Below are 20931 nucleotides of genomic sequence, written 5' to 3'. Positions count from 1 at the left end.
TTAACTCATGGTTTGCTTTAAAAATTATTTTCAAATGAGCACAGACTCAGTCTCCCCACCTTGAAAAATGGCAAGATGAATGTGTCCTTTTCCCTCCCCTTTAAGGTTTAGTTGAGACATGTGCTTATGTGTGGGCATTCCAGCACACACCTTGATCTGGTAACTGTGTGCAGCCAGGGGCATGTTCATTCTATTAAACCTACTGGAGTTGGCTTAATTTGCAATACTGCATTCTACTCCACCCCTCCTGTGTTCGATTTTGATACAATGAGAGATCATTTTTACTTAGTTTTTTGAGAATTGAAAGGTTAAGGAAAACTAAATTAATCTAAACTGAACTGGTCTTCTAAGAAAACCCTTTAAAAAAAAAAAATCAATGCCCAGATTTAAATCGAGAGAAAACCATGCCTAAATTCTCAGCCTTAACCAAATACTACTGGGTGATTTAGACAAGGACCTCTCCTCTTGTTAGGTTTTGGTTTCCTTATTTATGAAGCCCTAGTTTACATCACTGCATGATGGTTAAGCAAAATAATGTTCCTAGCCCAGGGCTTTAGTAAATCGGCACTTAATAATGTATGCTGAATGTGAATTTAAGGGAGGGTGAATCAAAGTAATGACAGCTGCATGCATGCGTGCTCCATCACTAAATGGCTGCTACAAGGCTTTAAATTCCGGCCTGGCAAGATTCAGGCCCTCCGTTCTTTCCTTAATCCTAAAGTCCTTCTCTAGAGTGTAATTTACTGCAGTTACTGACACAAGAACTGGGGACATTGGAATATGCTCCAAATGACTTGAAAACTTTTTTTTTTTTTTTTTGGCTGCACCACACAGCTTGGAGGATCTTAGTTTCCTGACCAGGGTTTGAAGCCAGGCCCCTGCAGTGAAAGTCCAGAGTTCTAACCACTGAACCGACAAAAAAATTCCCTTGAAAACTTTTAAAGAAGAAAACTCTTCAAGAAATGAAAAACAGGGAAAATAAGTATATAAACAGGAAGCCTGATCTCCTAACACCTAATTGTAAAAGGAAAAATAATTATGGTGAAGATGTATTGAGGGCTGACCATGTCCCAGACACCAAGTAAGCAAGGTATTTTCTCATCCTCCCACCACCCTGGATGGTGTGGGCACTGTTGTGAGCACCGTTTTACAGATGAGAAGACAGAATCTTGTCTACGTCTACAGAGTCTAGTCTTGTCTACAGAGTCTTGTCTACCAGCCTGAACGCGCCCAATCTTGTCTGATCTCAGAAGCAAAGCCAGTTCAGGCCTGGCTAGTACTCGGAAGGGAGAAAACAGAGTCGTGCCCAAATTCCAACAACTAGTAAGGGATAGAGAGGGGACTCTGCAGATGTGACCCCAGCACCCAGGCCTAACAGCTACACAAATATAGCCGTGCACTCATAAGAATTGATGCTTTTGAACTGTGTGTTGGAGATGACTCTTGAGAGTCCCTTGAACTGCAAGGAGATCCAACCAGTCCATCCTAAAGGAGATCAGTCCTGAGTGTTCATTGGAGGGACTGATGTTGAAGCTGAAACTCCAATACTTTGGCCACTTGATGCAAAGAACTGACCCACTGGAAAGGACCCTGATGCTGGGAAAGATTGAAGCAGGAGAAGAAGGGGACGACAGAGAATGAGATTGTTGGATGGCATCACCAACTCAATGGACATGAGTTTGGGTAAACTCTGGGAGTTGGCGACAGACAAGGAAGCCTGGTGTGCTGTTGTCCATGGGGTCCCAAAGAGTCAGACACGACTGAGTGACTGAACTGAATTGAACTAATTCATAATAATAACTTGTCATCCAATGAGACCACACCTCCATCACTTACCCAGCCAGGATTATTTCCAAGGTGTTCTGGAAGGAATTTCTGCTTCCCAGATACCTTCTCTATTCCTCTTATCAGAATATTTTATGTTCTGGAATCCAAACCTTTTCATTTCAAGCTCAGATATGTCTTAAAATGTCACTGCCCCAGTGGCGCTTCTATTTTGATGTATGTTCCCATGAAGGTGTGACTATTGCCAGATTCTTAGCAACAAAAGGTTTGGCTGGGTGAGGAAAAGCTTGTGAGGAAATAAAGGGCAGGAGAAGGGCAGATTGGAGGAGCCAGGGAACTCCAAAAATAAAAAAAAATAAAATCTTGATTCCACAAGCTTGCTTTGAACTGCCCTGAATACAATATAACATTTTTTTAATGTATTAGAACCAAATTAGCAATTTGCTGTGTGAAGAATTAATAGGGGAGAAAAAACCTATTTCTACTTTACTTGGATTTTATTTTTCCTAAATAACAGGACATCCAAAAATTTTAAATTTAAAATCCATTTAAAAATCCATTAAAAAATTTTTAATTTTGTAATTTTTTTATTAAAGTATAATTTACAGTTTCAAGTGTACAGCATAGTGAATCAGTATCTGTAAGAATTATGCTCCCAAACTCTTTCATTAAATTTCTTAATTAAAATCTTTCATTTCTTAAAAGTAGAATTTTTGCTAAAATAAGAAGATATAGAAAAATATTTTTTATTTGAATATTCCCTCTTTGTCTGCTCATAATCTTTATTCCCTAATGTTCTTCCTGGAGACTGTCATGACTGAGTATATTGAGTCTCTGTTCTATGTTTGAAACAAAATCATCAAAGGGCTTTTATATTTAATATTTCTTGCCAAAGTCAAATCTGAACAACTTTAATGGCCATATTATACATTCAGCTTGGTTTATTTGTTTCCCTTCTCTTCTCATAATACAACCTATGCATCATGAAGCATGGAATTATGGTAAAATTTACAACATCATTCAGGGACAAATATATTCTTTTAGCCAGAGGGGTGACATTACAAGACCCAAGGGGACTGCAGGAGCCATGACTATGAGATAAACATCTCTGATTTATTGATGAACTGTATTTGTGCTTATTATTTAAAAAGAAGAAAAAAGGTAAGTGATCAGAGATGTCCATATTTCTTAAATTATGTTCCTGTCTAACCAAGCCCATCTTTGACTCCGTAAGGTCGTGTGGCTGACAAAGCATTATTGCCTATACAACTCCAATTCATCCAAACAATGTAAAAGTGCACAGAGGACCAGTAAAAAGCCACCATAAGATTTAGAATCTGAAGCCCAAATGCCATTTTCCTCATTGGTCCACCACAATTGCTCTGAGGAGCTCCCAATTTCCAAATCTGGGCGTAACTGCGTTTATTCCAGCAGCCCTTCTTAGCTCAGCTCACCCCCTTAAAGCTGACTAGTGACTGCCTTCAGCCGGCTCGTTTATGAAGAAAGCCTTTAGATGGATTAAAATGTCAGACACTCAGACAGTTTAAATTGAGAGCTAGGGCTGTTAACCTAAGCATGTAGCTCTCTGCCACATAAGGGTGGCCCTCACCCACCTACTCCCTCTTCAGAGGCCAGAAGAGAGACAAAGAGGTTTGAAGGATGGTAAGCAGTTCATCTTGGCGTGTCTAAAGCAATTGTTTGAGCTGTACACAGACTGGAACGGGGACTGCGATGTGTCTGCCTTCCAGCCAGACTGCACATTAGGCAAGAACGGTCCTCTGCTTTTTGACCCACCCGCTGCCCTCAAGTGCCCCAATGTGTCAACTGGAAGGATATCCAAGAGACTCCATGGTGACAATTTTTTCACAACCCCCTCACCCACCCTCCCCTTGCATCTCTCCTTCCTTTAAGACACTGCCTGATGATTAACATACTACTGACTTGTAACAGTAAAAGAAAATGAATTCTTTTACTATTAAAGGATTAAAAGGTAGTATTGGGACCTCTCTGGCAGTCCAGTGGTTAAGACTTTGCTTTCCAATGCAGGGAATGTGGGTTCAATCCCTGATCAGTGAGTTAAGATTCCAGGTGCCTTGTGGTCAGAAAGCAAAAAAAAACATACAACAGAAGCAATGCTGTAACAGATTCAATATAGACTTTTTAAATGACCCACATCAAAAAAATCTTTTTAAAAAAACTAATATTAAAAGATATTAACACATCGATCTTCCCAAAGATAAATGTGTGTGTGTGTGTGTGTGAGAGAGAGAGAGACAGACAGACAGAGACAGAGCATCCTGGTTTCCCAGGTGGCTCAGGGGTAAACAGAAGACGCAAGAGACATAGGTTCGATCCCTGGGTCAGGAAGATCCCCTGGAGGAGGAAATGGCAACCCACTATAGTCTTCTTGCCTGGAGAATCCAATGGACAGAGGAGCCTGGCAGGCTACAGTCCATGGGGTCGAAAAGAGTCGGACACAACTGAGTGATCGACACAGCACACACAGAAAACACAGCAAGGAGAACGAAGGGTCTTGGGCTCTAAAGTTAGAACTAAATAAAGTTAGCCAGCCCCTTAGCCTGCCCGAGCCTAGTTTCCTATTCAGAAAAGGAGATAACTGGACTAGTACTCCAAGGTTTGCAGGCATATTTCAGTCTAAAGGGAGGTGTGTTAAAAGCACAAAGTCCTTTCTGCAGCACTTTATGTGTGGCACTGACAACGGATTTAACACGGCTGCCTGTAAACCAGGCGCCTGGTCTCTCTTGAACTGTATACATTCTGATGGGTCAGATTTGCAACTTGACTGTACTGTCTGCAAATGGCACATCTTTTGATCAGTCCCTCAGCAGGAGAAAGCACACACCAGTGTGTTTCAGAGTTGTGCCAACAAGAGTCCACAAAGGGATCTGAGGTTGGTCCAGCCATTAACAGGTTACAGCCCAAGTTCGTCTTTTCCACCAGAGACATTATCTCATTGGCAGGTCTCGCCAGAGGCCCAAGTTCTGTCTCATTAAGATTCTCCCAAGCACTGAGAATCTGCTTTGTCACAGACACTCATTTAGTTTATAGTTCTGCTATGTCACTAGGCAACCTTTCCGTAGGGACACAGCAAAGAAGAGGCTTCGATTAACCCATTCAAGGCAAAAAAGATGGAAGACAATCACAGAACCACAGAATACCCAAAATAGCAACAAAAAAATTCAAATTTCTATCATAACGAGAGACTTGAGGGCATAGATTGCAAAGAGAATGCCCAAAGCATGTAAAAATGAGTGAATGAATCGCCCTTTCTCTGCTAGGCATAGGGTGAAGGAAATAGTACAAAGCACTAGAAAACAACTTGGATGAGTAGGGGGAATTATGAGGCCAGAGGCCGGACCCAAAGAGAAACTGAGAACATGTCAGAGGAATTGGAGAGGAGGGACACACATGGATCTGGATAGGAAAGGAGTCAATAGACTTTTTCTACAGATTAGCGGCTGCACCAAGAATCTGGGATAAAGATTTAAATAGGTTGGGCTAGAAAATGGCATAACATAGAAGGAAAAGAGGTGGCCCTTACTTGCATATAATATTTTCTATTAACTGGGCTAATTAAATTTTCAGCCTGTCAACCAATGAGAATCAAAAAGAGAAACTTAACTGCTTATTTTTAGTGCCTTTCTTTTTTAAATTAATCTTATTGGAGTATGAAAGTGAAAGTCACTCAGTCCTGTCCGACTCTTTGTGACCCCATGGACTCTACAGTCCAAGGAATTCTCCAGGCCAGAATACCAGAGAGGGTACCCTTTCCCTTCTCCAGGGGACCCTCCCAACCCAGGGATCGAACCCAGGTGTATAGTTGCTTTATAATGTTGTGTTACTGTACAGCAAAGTGAATCAGCTACACATATACACCCTCTTTTTCGGATTTCCTCTCCACTTAGCTCACCACCTCCCTGGACTTCTCTGGTGGCTCAGACGGTAAAGCGTCTGCCTACAATATGGGTTCAATCCCTGGGTCGGGAAGATCTCCTGGAGAAGGAAATGACAACCCCACTCCAGTACTCTTGCCTGGAAAATCCCATAGATGGAGGAGCCTGCTACCGTCCATGGCGTCGCAGAGTCGGACACGACTGAGCGACTTCCCTTCAGCTCACCACTCTTTCTTTTGGAAATACTTTCCGGTATTCCTCTTCCCTGAACCATGCAGTTGTGCCCAGAACGCTCTGTGCCATGCCGGCCTCCCCATTTTTCTGGAGGAACTCGCCACCGCAATGGCGGCGGCCCACTCCTTGGGACAGCGCTTTGTCCGCTGCGACAGCGCCCCTGCTGGTGAGATTCAGCAGGGCGCTGAAGTGGGGACAGCAAGTGCCCAGGGCGCAGACCCGGCTCCTAGGGCGTCGCCTTCAGTTTCTGCAGAGTTGGGTTCCCCATCAATGCGCTGTTTGGTGCAAAACATGTGTAGGAAATCTTTGTTTCACACTGGCTCCCTCCTCCGCCCCGGAGTGGGACGCCTGGGCGGGTACCCAAGCCTCTCCCCTTCCCCGGCCCCCGCAAGCTGCCGCTGCAGCATCCTTTAGGGTCCAAGTTCAACACTGCTGCAACTTTTCTGGGAAATTAAAAAAAAAAAGCTGAGAGCAGGAGGGTGCGAGGAAGAGCGAGCCAAAGGGCGCTGCAGAGGGGTACTTTATCTTCCCATGAGGGCTACCACAGGGCGGCCAGCCAGCCTGCATGGCGCAGCCAGCCTCTATGGACTCTGGGGCGCGGCGTGGGTCACCCGGGAGGCTGCATCCGGAGCCCGCGGGGCCCGGGGCCAGAAAGAGAAGGGAGGTTCCTCGGTCAAAAGAGACATCCAGGTTGGTGGCAGCCCAAAACGCCAAGCGCGGGGGAGCTCGGGCTCTGGGCGGTGCCTCTCCTCTCCCGCGCGCGGCGGAGGATGCTGAGTCACCCCGTCTCTGCAGCGCGGGCGCGCCCCCTCTTCTTCCCACTCGCAGAGGGAAGGCGTCCCAGTGTGGCCCCGGACCCCGCCCCTGCGCTGTAGATCAGCCTGGGGGCTGTGCAGGAACCCCCTAAGAATGCGCCCCACCTGATGTGTATTTGTGCACTGGCGCGTTTCTGGGGAGAAAGAATAAATCGAGCTTTCATTGCTTTATAAAGGCGCTCCTGACTCCGAACGCCTTGGGTCTGGCTGTCCGAGCAAGGCCACTGTTTCACAAACGGCTTTCCCAAGCCTCCGGTCTCCCGCGCGAGCCCCTTTACACTAAAGTCCCTGCTCTAGCTTTTACATTTTGACACCTAGAGACTCCCTGGGCTCTGTCCTTTCCCCCATCTAATTACTCCCCTCCGTGGTTGGCCAGAAGAATCTTCTCTGTCCATTTTTAGTTTTTTCTGCGGTTTCCCCACAGAGAATTCCTCTGCCCATTCCCAGATCTGTTTTCCCTTCAGAGGGCTCCACCCTTTCATCACACCGGGTTTGGCCGTGGGTTACTGCTGCAGGCACCAGAAGCACCCTGGGAAAAGGTGTGCTGTGCTAAGTCACTCAGTCGTGTCTGACTCTTTGTGACCCTGTGGACTGTAGCCCACCAGGCTCCTCTGTCCGTGGGATTCTCCAGGCAAGAATACAGTAGCGGGTTTCCATGCCTTCCTCCAGCGGATTTTTCCAACCCAGCAATTGAACCCAGGTCTCCCGCATTTCAGGCAGATTCTTTACCAGCTGAGCCACAGGAGAAGCCCAAGAATACTGGAATGGGTAGCCTATCCCTTCTTCAGGGGAACTTAGCCACCCAAGAATCGAACCGGAGTCTACTGCATTACAGTCATATTCTTTACCAGCTGAACCACCGGGGAAGCACGGAAAATGTGTGCTAGTCTGTGCAAAATGCTGCAGTAACCAGTCCAGGCACACCACACACACACACACACACACACACACACACACACACACATGTCCTTCTGGAATCTCTTAGTGGTTTGAATTTTAAGGAACTTTGTAGAGGTTTTTTTTTTCTATTTAATTTTTTAAATCTTTTATTTTATAGTGGAGTATTGTTGATTCACCATGTCGTCTTAGTTTCAGGTGTACGGCAAAGTGATTCAGTTATACATACACATGTATCTATTCTTTCTCAGATTCTCCTCCTACATAGTATTGAGCAGAGTTCCCTGTGCTATACAGTCAGTCCTTGTTTCTGCTCTTCTTGATGGCAGCTTCCCAGGGTGGAATAAGGAGGTGGAGACTGTGGGTGGGAGGAAAAAGCCAATCCTAAAAGATCTTATATTGCATATATTGAGCTTCCCAGGTGGTAAAGAATCTGCCTGCAATACAAGTGGTGCAGGATACTTGGGTTCAATCACTGGGTCAGGAAGATCCTCCCAAGGAGGGCATGGCAACCCACTCTAGTATTCTTGCCTGGAGAATCCCATGGTCAGAGGAGCCTGGCGGGCTACAGTCCATGGGGTTGCAAAGAATCAGGCATGACTGAGCAACTGAGCAGGCATTGCATATACTATAGCCCCTTGCTAATGTGCCAAGTGCCAGACCAGAGAACCAGGATGACCCTACCCTTTCTGAGCATGGTATACATAAAGACTCTCTCCTAGGGTAGCCACGGGCGATGTGGACAGTCCTCACTGTATCCTAAACTGTCCAAACCTTCCACATTAGTCTGATCTTTTTAAACCAAGGAGCAGCACCCAGAATAGAGGGCTTGAGCTGCTGGAGCAGAGGTGGGCACTGGGGGCAGGGGTGTGGAGCATGCAGCCCCCGCATTTCCAGTCTCCTGATCGCATTTCTCTACTATTTAATTTCTATTGAGTTGGTCTGGTCTTTCAGGATCTCAAGCTTTCACTCCAGTTTTTGCTAGTCAATTGAACAGGGCTCCATATTAATCACTCATCCTTGAAACCGTTTGAATTAAGATCCATATTCTAGTGGTTTAAAGCCCTTCTCTCTGTTCCATAAATCAGTTTATTTTTCTGTTTTCTTATCAGACTGATTTTAGATTTCCTCCGTGGGTTTTTGGCACAGCCCCCAGGCAGGCTGTATTATTTACTGTGTCATTGTGGAGGGCAGGGCTACTCTTTAGTTGTGTGTCTTTGACTGCCCTATCTTTGTTCTTGAGTGAGTAAGCAGCTGTATTCCATAATACATGAAGGTTTTATCTGAGAGCAGCGTCACTCACCCGTATCAGCCAGGGTAGATAAAATTAACTAGAGGGTCATAGTTGTGTCTTCTGGGCACTTGCTAATTGCTGTAATCATACAGGTAGTGAGCATTTGACTATCTTCTCTGTGCTCACACATTTTTAACCCTCACAACCCTGACAAAAGAGGAATGATTTTTCTGTGTTTTTTCCTTTTTTTTGTGGTCATTATTGTTTTCTGTTGTTGTGTGTGTGGTTTCGTTTTGTTTTTGGCTGCAACTCAGCTTGCAGGATAGTTCCCTGAGCCAGGACCCCTGCCATGGAAATGCAGAGCCCTAATCATTGGACCCCCATGGAATTGCTGATTTTCCTCAATTTTTTAGAGGGTACCAAGGTCTGGATTTGAACCCAAACCTATTTCAAAGCCTTTTCCATTGGCTAGGAAGAGATTTGGGGGCATGGAGGCTAAGAGGTCAAGACTATTGGGAATTATTTCGAATTCTAGGAATTCCAGGATTATGGAATTTTTTTTTTTTTTTTTTTTTTTAGGACAGAGGCAATTGGTAATGACTACAGCATAGGGATTGGAAGTACAGGCTGAAGTCTTAACGGCCCGCATTAGACTCTATGCTGATTACCATCCACTAGAAACTACTTATGTCCCCAAACATTATTGTTGTAATCTGAAAATGAGGCAGAATAATAATACACACCTCACAGGTTCACTGAGGAAATTAGGTATGTTTGCGATAGTTAAGTCAAGGGCAAACAGAAGGTGCTTAATTGATGTTAGTGCTTATAAATATTAAGATAAAAGAAGGGTGAGTGAAAAATTGGCTTCTTAAACTAACACTTCGATATTGCCTTTCTTAGCTTGTCCTCTTAGGTGTAGATAGACTGATTTCAGCCTTGGGAAAATTATACCATGTCCTATCTATTTCTGTTTCCTCAATATCTGCATGCGAGTAAAATCAGTTTAAACCATTTAAATTTAAACATCCTGAGCTCCCAGTGGAGGGGGCCTCACGTTCAATCCCTGGTCAAGGAACTAGACCAGGAGCTGCAACTACTGAAGCCCATACACCTTGTGGCTCCACAACAAGAGAAACCAGCTCGATGAGAAGCCCGCACACTGCAGCTAGAGAGTAGCCCCCACTCTCTGCAACTGGAGGAAAGTCCACACAGGAGCGAAGATCCAGTACAGTCACAAATAAATAAATTATTTTTTAAAAGTGAAAAAAGCTTTCTCATAAAAAAAAAAAAGAAAATCAGCTTCCACCCGCCGAGGGTCCCCCAGCACACTTCAGCTCCCCTTGGCTTGAAAGTCTCTGTCCAAAGTAGGGGATAACATATGCCGGTGGCTGCTTTCTAATGTTAAGGGAAATTGTTGTGTCTCTCAGAAACTGATCATAATGCGGGAAATTGTGTGTCAGGTAAGAGGCATAACAGGTTCCCTCTTTCCTACTCAGTGCTCTGGAGATTCGAAATTGAAGAATATAGCCAACCTGCTCTCAAGGAGCAAATGGTCCTTCAGGACAAGACACTTCTGGATGAAAAGAAAATGCACCTTCTAAGAAAGCACAAAAGAGCAGCACAGATGGTAAGCGCTGAGGTGTGTAGACAGGGGAAACCATGAAGACTTCTTGGAGGAGGTGAGATGGAGCATGGTTAGAGAATGAGTGCAGGGAAGGAAATTCAAAGCTAAGAAACTGAGAGATGGATAGATTTCACAGGTGGACTTGGAGAGATTTGTGAACTTACCTACAAGTTTCCCTGCATTTTTCTGGAGAGAGGGACCATATAGCATAAGATTTTCAGAGGAGTCTTTAACAACCTCAAAAGTCAGAACAAGTACTGTAAGGGCTAGAGAATTATGAGCAGCTTGTCATTGATCTCACAGTGAGACACCAGCTGCCTTGACGTCTTTTTTTTTTTTAATTACCTGTAACTAATTCAGATCTAGATCATTTCAGAACTATAGGGAGGGTGCCAAGGCCAGCAGTGGGGGAGACACTGAGGACAGAAAGTTCTTTGGGCACTTCTAACACATGGGTTATTGAAGTGGCTGCCTCTTTGAGGAACAGCTGTGCTCATTAATTCTGGAATCAGAATACCTGGGGTGTCCAATAGGAAACCATGTCTCTTGATTTGGAAAATGTCAGCTATGGTCATTTTCTGGTGTGTTTACATGAATAATACTTGACCTACATGTGGAAGTATGAAGGTTTTCATCTTTCTTCCTCCTCAGGGCCACCCCTAGAGGATTGCAGTGGTCAGTAGCCCCTAGACCTTTGAAGAAGCTTATTTAATATTCTTGCCCTCCCTTCCCCTGCCCACAGCAACCCCACCTTCCACTCCAATTCCAAATTTCTCCTATTTCTAGGAGTATTTTGGGATGCTGCACCTCCTTGCCTGCTTTCAAGAATATTATCATCTAAAACCTGAAAGCTTTTTTTTTCTTTAAATTTAGATCAAAGCAGAGAGAAACCATTTTGCAAATATCTTTACTAGATACTTTAGTTACTTTAAGCTATGAGTTGATTAATTAGAATTGATTTTTGTCAGGAAAATGAGGCTGGAGGATTTTCTGGTGTTATACCCAGGCATGAGTCATGACGCCCATATTACAATGACTCATCACTTCAGAGAGAGTCATTTTGATGCTATGAGAGTTTTGCTCCACTAGGAGTTTCACAGTGAAGTTCTTTTTGTTCTCACTTAAACACCAACAACAGGCAACCTGGGCTTTGCACAGATACCAAGTTTTCTTAAATAAAATCTGTTTTCACTTTCAGGGTAGGATTTTTTTCCCCTGTCTCCTCTGCCTCTTTTTGAGAGGAAGAATCTTTAGACAGGAAAAAGCTCTGAGCTACTAAAAAATTCTCCCTAACGTTGTGGAAACGTATTTCACTCTGAAACAGTATAGAGAAGAGACAGAGCCTCTTGGTTGAAGAGCAAAGCAGAGACATCGTGAATGGTGTAGGAGTTTAATCTTCCACCCTGATACCATCTCAAGAATATTGCACCCCTGGAGTTTCTTTACTGCCATCTATTGCTTAATGCCAGGACAAAAGGAATAATTTGATAACAAGCAAAGACAGCACAGTCTGTTCCTCCTGCTTTTGAGTTTCTTTCAGTTTTTCTGTCATTTTTTAAATTATTTTTTAAAATGGCACTCAAAATGTATCAGGTGCAACATGGAAGCTATTTACTACCTCGGGCTGTATTGCAGACCCTGTGATAGCTTAAGGCAATGGATTAAAGGAGCTCTCTGCTTCTTGGGTAGTTAACAAAATGATAAAAGGATCCTGCATGGGATATTTGATTCATTCTCCCTTGGGAAAGGAATATATGTTACTCTTAATTGCTAAGTTATGGATCTGTTATAATTAGTTAGTTACTAGGAAATAAATGGGCTTCCCTGGTGGCTCAGATGGTAAAGAATCTGCCTGCAATGCAGGAGACCTGGGTTCCATCCCTGAGTCAGGAAGTCTCCTGGAGGAGGGCATGGAAACCCACTCCAGTGTTCTTGCCTGGAGAATTCCATGGACCGAGAAGCCTGGGGAGCTAAATCCATAGGGTCACAAAGAGTCAGACACAACTGAAGCAGCTTAGCATGCACGTTCAGTATACCAGACACTCACTATTGGATTGGAAACGGGACCAGAAAGAGTAAGGCAGTACTCATGAAAGGCATGTGGTGCTCAGCAGGCACCCATAAAGGAAAAGGACAGAAATGATGGTAGAAGTCATTTCCCTCCAGTGGAATTCAAGATTAGGACACATCAGACGCTGAGTCTCAAACATGGGAGATGCTTAAACAGCCTGTGCTTTAGGTTAGGTTCAGACTTGTTCCAGAAACTGAGGGTGGGGGGAAAATCGTAAGTGATGAGCAGGTAGGGAGAGAGAAGGCGTTCAGAGTCCCTGCAAAAGGCAGGTACGGAATTCAGGAAGTCACATCCCCCTTTGCCTTTCACTTGGTTGTGGCCAAGAAGAGAAGACTGTCTTGTTCCTGCGCCCCACAAGACAAACCACGCCCCTTCCTTCCTACCCTCTCTGTCCATGCCCCATTCCAGAAGAGACTGAGTCATGACGAAGAGACAAAACAAGTCACAAAGGCGTGAGTGCTGGCGGATAGATGCTATGCTCACTTCCTTTATCTGAGATGGAGGAGGCACCGCAGGGCGGGTGGACACCACGCTCACTTCCATTATCTGAGATGGAGGCGGCACCGCCGGGCGGATGGACGCCACGCTCACTTCCTTTATCTGAGATGGAGGCGGCACCGCAGGGCGGATGGACGCCACGCTCACTTCCTTTATCTGAGATGGAGGAGGTACCACAGCAGACTCTGCCTGTGTGTGTGTGTGTCTTTGGTGTGTTTCAGCTATGGCAGTTAGGTCCTAGGTTGTTCCTCTCCATGTTCTTTCGGAGTCAGTCTCCAGCTACTGAAACACTAACCAAGATATGAACACTAAAACAATGCCCCAGGGTATGTTAAACCCCAGGAACAACTATGGGGAAGGTACCAACAAGAACTTGATCAGAAGGGAATGCTGGACACCAGATGGAAACCAAGGTCACTAGATCAGAGGTTGACTTTGCTATTCTCACACCCAGGACCACAAACTAGAGATGTGATGGGGAAGATTGGATAAATACTTCTTCAGTAAGAAAAAGAGTCAACTTCTTGGTTCTCTTTCAAGCTGTTATGGAAGACCTTTTCTAATTAAAAGACTCTTCATGGGCAACACAGAAATGAAAAGATACGTCATGCTGTGGATGTAAGGAGACTAATTACCTGATAACCCATGACTGTTTCTTGCAGTTTATTTCCACTTAATATTCCTCATAAGCTAGTGTGCAACAGAGGGATTCCCTGCTGGCTCAGCGGTAAAGAATCCATCTGCCAATGCAGGAGACCAGGGTTCAATCCCTGGGTCAGGAAGATCCCCTGCAGAAGGAAATGGCAACTCACTTCAGTATTCTTGCTGAGAGAATCCCGTGGACAGATTTTTCCTTTGGTCAATGACTGTGCATTTACTTCAATGCTGTATGACAGGAACAAGGGTCCTTGAATCATGCCTGATCTCTCTTTGAAAGAATCTTAAAAACAAATATGTATTTACCAGAATTGGGGTGAAAATTTCAGATGAAGAGCTTAATCCCTTTTTGAGGAGAGCAGAATTCTGCCTTAATAATCAGCCTGTACTCACAGACAGCTGCTGCTAAGTCGCTTCAGTCGAGTCCGACTCTGTGTGACCCCATAGACAACAGCCCACCAGGCTCCCCGTCCCTGGGATTCTCCAGGCAAGAACACTGGAGTGGGTTGCCATTTCCTTCTCCAGTGCATGAAAGTGAAGTCGCTCAGTCATGTCCGACTCTTAATGACCCCACGGACTGCAGCCCACCAGGCTCCTCCATCCGTGGGATTTTCCAGGCAAGAGTAATGGAGTGGGTTGCCATTGCCTTCTCTGACTCGGAGACAGCAATTACAGTTAAAGGCAGGCCTTCTTGACACAACAAATAAATAGTCCCTTGTTTCTAAACGAGGGAGGGATGTAATAGTGCTTAGGGCTGAAAAATGCCTAAGAGTTCTGTCATCCTCTTTGGTTTGCAAATTGAAAGAGAATTTAGAGAAGAGGTCCAAGATTTTTCTTGTTTCTTGGGTCCTACAGGAACTACAGTGTGGCTATTCATGTTCTGTTTCTCTTTTCATTGATCATAAAGGTTCAATAATGCTTCACAGAGAACTCTTAAAACTTTAGTTTCTAACAAAAAAAAAAAACAAATTATCGCCAAAGTCTTGGTTATCATCTTTTTCTTTTCCCACTCCTACCCTCTCATTACAAGTTATTTTTCTTTAGTGGTTGAGGGGGTAGGTGGCAGGGATGGGTTACACTGGGGACTGGGTAAAGCATAGCCAGTTAGCAAATGTTGTATACTAGTGTTTTGCAAAAAAGACATCAGCCTGGCTTCTAATCTAGTCTATAGGACACTGCACTCCCTCAGCCTTCCCATCTTTATGTGGAGGAGTTAATAGAAAATCACTTTCAATCTAGAATCCTGTGATTCCGTAAGTGTTGAAGTTTCTCATGTAGGCTGTTAGTTTGGGTGTTTTTCCCCTGCATACACACACACACACACACACACACACACACCCTGCTCCCTGACTTTCTATGAATAGGAGGAACAGGATCTGGTTTATTTTGAGATCAGAACCACAGAAGGAGTTGACGTCTCTGCTGTCAGAGTCTGGAGGTTGTTTTGTCCTCTCTGAGCTTCTGATGCCTGAGCCCTGGCAAGTATGACTCAGGCATTTCTGTGTCCGCCGTTCTCACTGCAGCATCTCTGCAGCAGTGAGTCCTGGAAGCAATCAACTCCGGGCTTATAGCTGGACCAACAAGCAAGGTACATGGGCCATCAAGCAAACCATTAGCTCCGCAAGAGCCGGCCACCTCCTTGATAATCTAAATGGCCTCCTTGTTAAAGTAATTTACTCTCCTAGGAACTGCCACAAACCTGGTGTTTTCTAATCACAGAGTGTTAGGGTGGAAATCTTGGAAACCAAACCATTGACACATTTTGCTGTTGAGAAAACAGAGACCTAGAGAGAGGGTGTGACTTATTCACCCACATCCTACTCCTGGCTAGAAGCAGAGCCTAGGCAGGTGTCAAGATACCTAACTTGGACCACTCTAATTGCTCCTTCTTTTATACTGGGATGCCTGAACGATGAAAGCAGATGACAGCCAGAGCCCAGAAGGACAGACAGATGCAAGAAGAGGAAACTGAGGAAACCGTGACAAATGGTCTACACACTGGTAGGTCTTTTCAGGGCGTTGTTGTCAGAATGCAGTAGATACCAGCCCTGTGCAAGGTGACTTGTCATCTAAGCTCTGCCCTATACCTGCTTTCTCACTTTAACCAATTTCTTCTGTGAGTCTCCGTTTCCACACTCTTAGAATGTCCTCGGCTTTCCCAGGTGGCTTAGTGGCAAAGAATTCGCCTGCCAGTGTAGGAGCCACAGGAGACTCGGGTTCCATCCCTGGGTCAGGAAGATTCCCTGGAGGAAGAAATGGAAACCTACTCCATTATTCTTGCCTGGAGAATCCCATGGATAGAGGAGCCTGGTGGGCTACAGTCCTCGGGCTCGCAAAGACTTGTACACAACTGAGCAACTGAGCAGTTTCCTCACAACACAGGATTATTGAAACAATTAAATAAAATAACTTGTGTCAGTAATATCTGACACATAGATGATCAATAATTGGTTATCTTCCTCCTTTCATTGTGGTTTCCTTTTCTCTATTCCCCCTCTGTTTTGAAAGGAATGGGTTAGGGTTATGTGTTTTTTCTGAAGCAACTTAGCATACACATGTTTTTTCCTACTGTGGAAAAGTAACAAAAATTGCATGGAAAAGTAGCAAAAACATATGCTCTACCTGAGTTTGGGTTCTCCCAAACCCATCCTAGCATTCATAATAGACATTCCATGTGAAAATATAGCACTACTCTCTATTAGATTAATAGGATGTTTGTTTGAAAATGATCGCTTACCATTATCATGAAGTATTTATTGAGACCTCCTATATAGTAATGTGTGATGTCTCATACATGGAATTACCACCAACATTTTTCAACATAGTTATTGTAGGAAGATATAAACAGAAAACCACACATAGAAATTAGACACGTTTGCCCCAAATATCTCAACTGATTATGGCCCCTGGCCTCTGTGAGCTCCTCACGTTGTTACTGAGAAATCACAGCATAGGCCTTAAGAACATTTTCAGGGCATTTCCATAATGCAGAGATCAGGCATTTTTAAGAGCACAGTATGAATATCAATGTCCTTCCCGTTACTGCTATTTCATTGACTGGAACTGTCATGACGCCTGTGATATAATGACACACCTACATTTTTTTTTCTTCCGTAGAATAAAATGGTTCATTAGCCAAAAAGAAGGATGCTCAGTACTCACTCATGTTCAGGGCCTTGCTATGTGAAAGTGGATGAGTGTGTTTTATTAAGATGATTAAGTATGGAGGAGGCAGCCAGACCTGCCTGCACTATTCTCAATGCAGTGAGGAATACAGGACATACAGGAAATGATTCTACTCAGCCTTGAAGAGTGGTGAATTTCTGTCATGCATAAGTAACAGCTCCTCTTTAAAAATGCCTCTGAAAGCTTCCGGCAGAGGACTTGATAAAATATTTTGTTTCACTTATGGCTTTGTGTTCCATGACTCTCTGAATAAAGCTCTACCATGAACTGATTGTATTGTATTATTGTAATTTATTTGTTGTCTTCCTCATTAGAGGGATCAGGAGCATATGCAACTCCTGACTCATTCTCATCTCTACTGGACCAGGCCTCCAACCCCCAGGATGGAAATACCCTCAGCTCTCTACCCACCGATGAGGGAGTGAGTTTTCTCTGCACAACCATTCACCAAGGCTTTCTTGCATTCCCTGTTCTTCACTAGTTCCATAGAAAACTATGATCTTTATCATTGTCTGATCTTTTCCCCTTCCTTTCTTGTAGTTAACCCCAGATTGAAAATCTTTCACATCCTTTTTATTCTAACTTGAAGTCAACTTCCCTTTGATCAGGGATCAGGTAAAATTATACTTGCATGTCATGTAAGAAATTGGAGACACTTCCCATTTATTAGAATGAGACTTTCAGCAGATATGAAATGTCTTTCTCCCTCATACCACTAGCCCACAGGGATGATGCATCTCTTCCTGTTTTATAATCTATATTTGGAATATAATCTGTATTCCATTACATGAATGCAATTGTTGCTGAAATGCATAAGCAAAGCAAAAAGTCTGTGTGCTGTGTGCAGGAGCAGGGTCTGAGAAATTGCAGGCTGAAAGAGTGATGACTGAACAGAGGAACACAGGAAATGGATTTAAACCAGGTCCAGAAGATATATTACCCTAACTATGCTTTAGAAAATGCTCTCCTTCTGAGTTTGGGAGGACTGATAAGGAATGACAGAATCAGACTACAACTGAACATATATCTTTTTAGTAATTTCTTTTGAGTCTCTAAGTGTACATTGACTAGATCTTTGATATTTCATTCCATATTGTAGGTTATCTTTCTGGTCTATATTGTATTCATTTTAAAAACTATATTATTTTTTAAGAAAGACACCAGAGCAGATCATGTTGACACAAATAACATTGTGGTTATTATCCTGACACCAGGTTGAAGTGAGTAGTTCTAAATACGAATTATTCTCTGTTGGTGCAGATAATAATAGCTACAGTATATTTATCCCTTTAACCACATGCCAGGTACTGTAGTAATTGCTTTAATATAATGTGTTGAATACTCATATAATGTGGCCAGATTTGTAGGTTTTATCATCATGTTACATTTGAGGAAACTGGTGCAGAGAGGTTAAATAATTCATACATTTGATAATTATTTATAGAACATTCACTGTTTGCAGGAACAGGACTGACTGAGTGCTGGGGTTACATTGGATGAAGAAAACAAGCTTATAACATAATGGAGTTTTTCACTTCTTTTTTCTTCTCCTTGTGAGTTTGGTACTTTATGAGAAATCAAACACAGCACTGAAGAAACAAAAATCAAAATATTAGCAATATTATTGATAAATCCTATTGTACCTTCTCCCCCCTGGTCACTGGCCCTGCTGGACAAGTACAGACCCACTTTCTTTTAAGGATATGCCTCTTACCCAGGATGACATTTCTGCCAGCAAGCAACCAGTAGAAAAGTTCACAAAGGACTAGGTCACATCCACCCAGTTCTTCCACTCATCTCTCGAAACTTGAGAATGGAAAGAGAAAGAGGCACCAGGATTACTTCATAGAAGTACCTCCAGGTGAAAACAAGCTAGAGGGAAGGGTGTTGCCCCCTTCCCGGCAAAATCTAGTGTGGAAGACAGACATTAAACCAAAAAATTAAATTTTCACTTAATTTTTGGCTCCGTAGTGTAGAATCTGCCTGCCGATGCAGGAGACACGGGTTCAATCCCTGGGCTGGGAAGATCCCCTGGAGAAGGGAATGGCAACCCACTCCGGTATTCTTGCCTGGGAAATCTCATGGAGAGAGGGGCCTAGCAGGCTACAGTTCATGGGTTTGGAAAAGGGTCAGACATGACTTAGCAACTAAACAACAAACAATGAATCAGAAGCAGAGGATGCCACAAGAGTATACAACAGGAAAATTTCTCAAGACTTCCAAAAGAAGTAATATGAATGAATAGGAAGTGTCTAGGCAAAAAGGGAGAATATACTCCAGGGAGAAAGGCTCTGTACATGCTAAGGCCCTGAGGCAGGAAGGGATGTGTAGTGTCTGGGGAAGCAAAAACCCAGTGTGCCGTCCTACAGTAAGTTCAGTCGCTCAGTCGAGTCCAACTCTTTGAGACCCCATGAACTGCAGCACACAAGGCCTTCCTGTCCATCACCAACTCCCAAAGTTGACTCAAACTTATGTCTGTTGAGTCAGTGATGCCATCCAACCATCTCATCCTGTCATCCCCTTCTCCTCCCGCCTTCAATCTTTCCCAGCATCAGGGTCTTTTCAAATGAGTCAGTTCTTCTCATCAGGTGGCCAAAGTATTGGAGTTTCAGCTTCAGCATCAATCCTTCCAATGAATATTCGGGACTGATTTCTTTAGGATGGACTGATTGGATATCCTTGCAGTCCAAGGGACTCTCAAGAGTCTTCTCCAACACCACAGTTCAAAAGCATCAATTCTTTGGTGCTCAGCTCTTTTTATAGTCCAACTCTCACATCTATACATGACTACTGGAAAAACCATAGCTTTGACTAGATGGACCTTTGCTGGTAAAGTAACGCCTCTGCTTTTTAATATGCTGTCTAGGTTGGTCATAACTTGTGTTCCAAGGAGCAAGCACCTTTTAATTTCATAGATGCAGTCACCATCCGCAGTGATTTTGGAACCCCAAAAAATAAAGTCTGTCACTGTTTCCATTGTTTCCCCATCTATTTGCCATGAAGTGATGGAACCAGATGCCATGAACTTAGCTTTCCCTGTAGGGCTGTCTACAGGGAAAGAGAAAAATTGTTAGAAGAGGTTGGTGTGGTCTGAATTGTTCGTGTCCTTCCCAAATTCACATATGAAATCCTAGCCCCTGAAGTTGATGGTAGTAATAGATGAGGACTTTGGGAGCTGTTTAGATCATGAAAGTGGAGCTCTTATGAGTGGAATTTGTGCTCATGTGAAAGTTACTCCCCAAGTCCCTTCCATCATATGAAGACACAGCAAGAGGGTACCAGCTTGAGGCAGGAAGTAGGCCCTTGTCTCATCATACTCACACCTGATCTTGGACTTCCTGACCTCCAGAACTGTGAAAATCACATTTCTGTTGTTTGTAAGCCTCCCAGTGTGTGGTATTTTATTATAGCACCTAGGACAAGGCTGCAGAGATGGACAGAAGCTCTTCCACCATGCATGCCTTTGTGGAGGGCAAAGGATTTAGAACTTTAGATTAAAAACCATGTATGTGTGCTAAGTCGCTTCAGTTGTGTCCAACTCTTTGAAACCCTATGGACTGTAGCCTGCCAGGCTCCCCTCTTCATGCGATTCTCCAGGCAAAAATACTGAAGTGGGTTGCCATGTCCTGCTCCAGAGGATCTTCCTGACCCAGGGATCAAACTCACATCTCATGTCTCCTGCACTGACAGATGGGTTCTTTACCACCAGGGCCACCTGGGAAGCCCATGAGAGGGCAGGAAGTGACTAAAATGAGAAGTTAATAAAATGTACTAAGCAGGGAGTTGAGGTCAACAGAATTGTCCAAGATGACCTTGCTTCCATAGTAATAATCAGCAATTGTTGTTACTCAGTCAATAAGTCATGTCCAACTCTTTGTGATCCCATGGACCACAGCACACCAGGCTTCCCTGTCCTTCACTATTTCCTGAATCAATTATTAGCAGATTAGAACTTTCCAAGAGCTTCCAATTTTCTTTGCCACGAGTTACTAATTCTCTCCTCTGGTACTGTC

This window comes from Odocoileus virginianus, chromosome 31, assembly GCF_023699985.2.
Source record: "Odocoileus virginianus isolate 20LAN1187 ecotype Illinois chromosome 31, Ovbor_1.2, whole genome shotgun sequence".
Lineage (NCBI taxonomy): Eukaryota > Metazoa > Chordata > Mammalia > Artiodactyla > Cervidae > Odocoileus > Odocoileus virginianus.
This window is presented reverse-complemented; position numbering follows the sequence as displayed.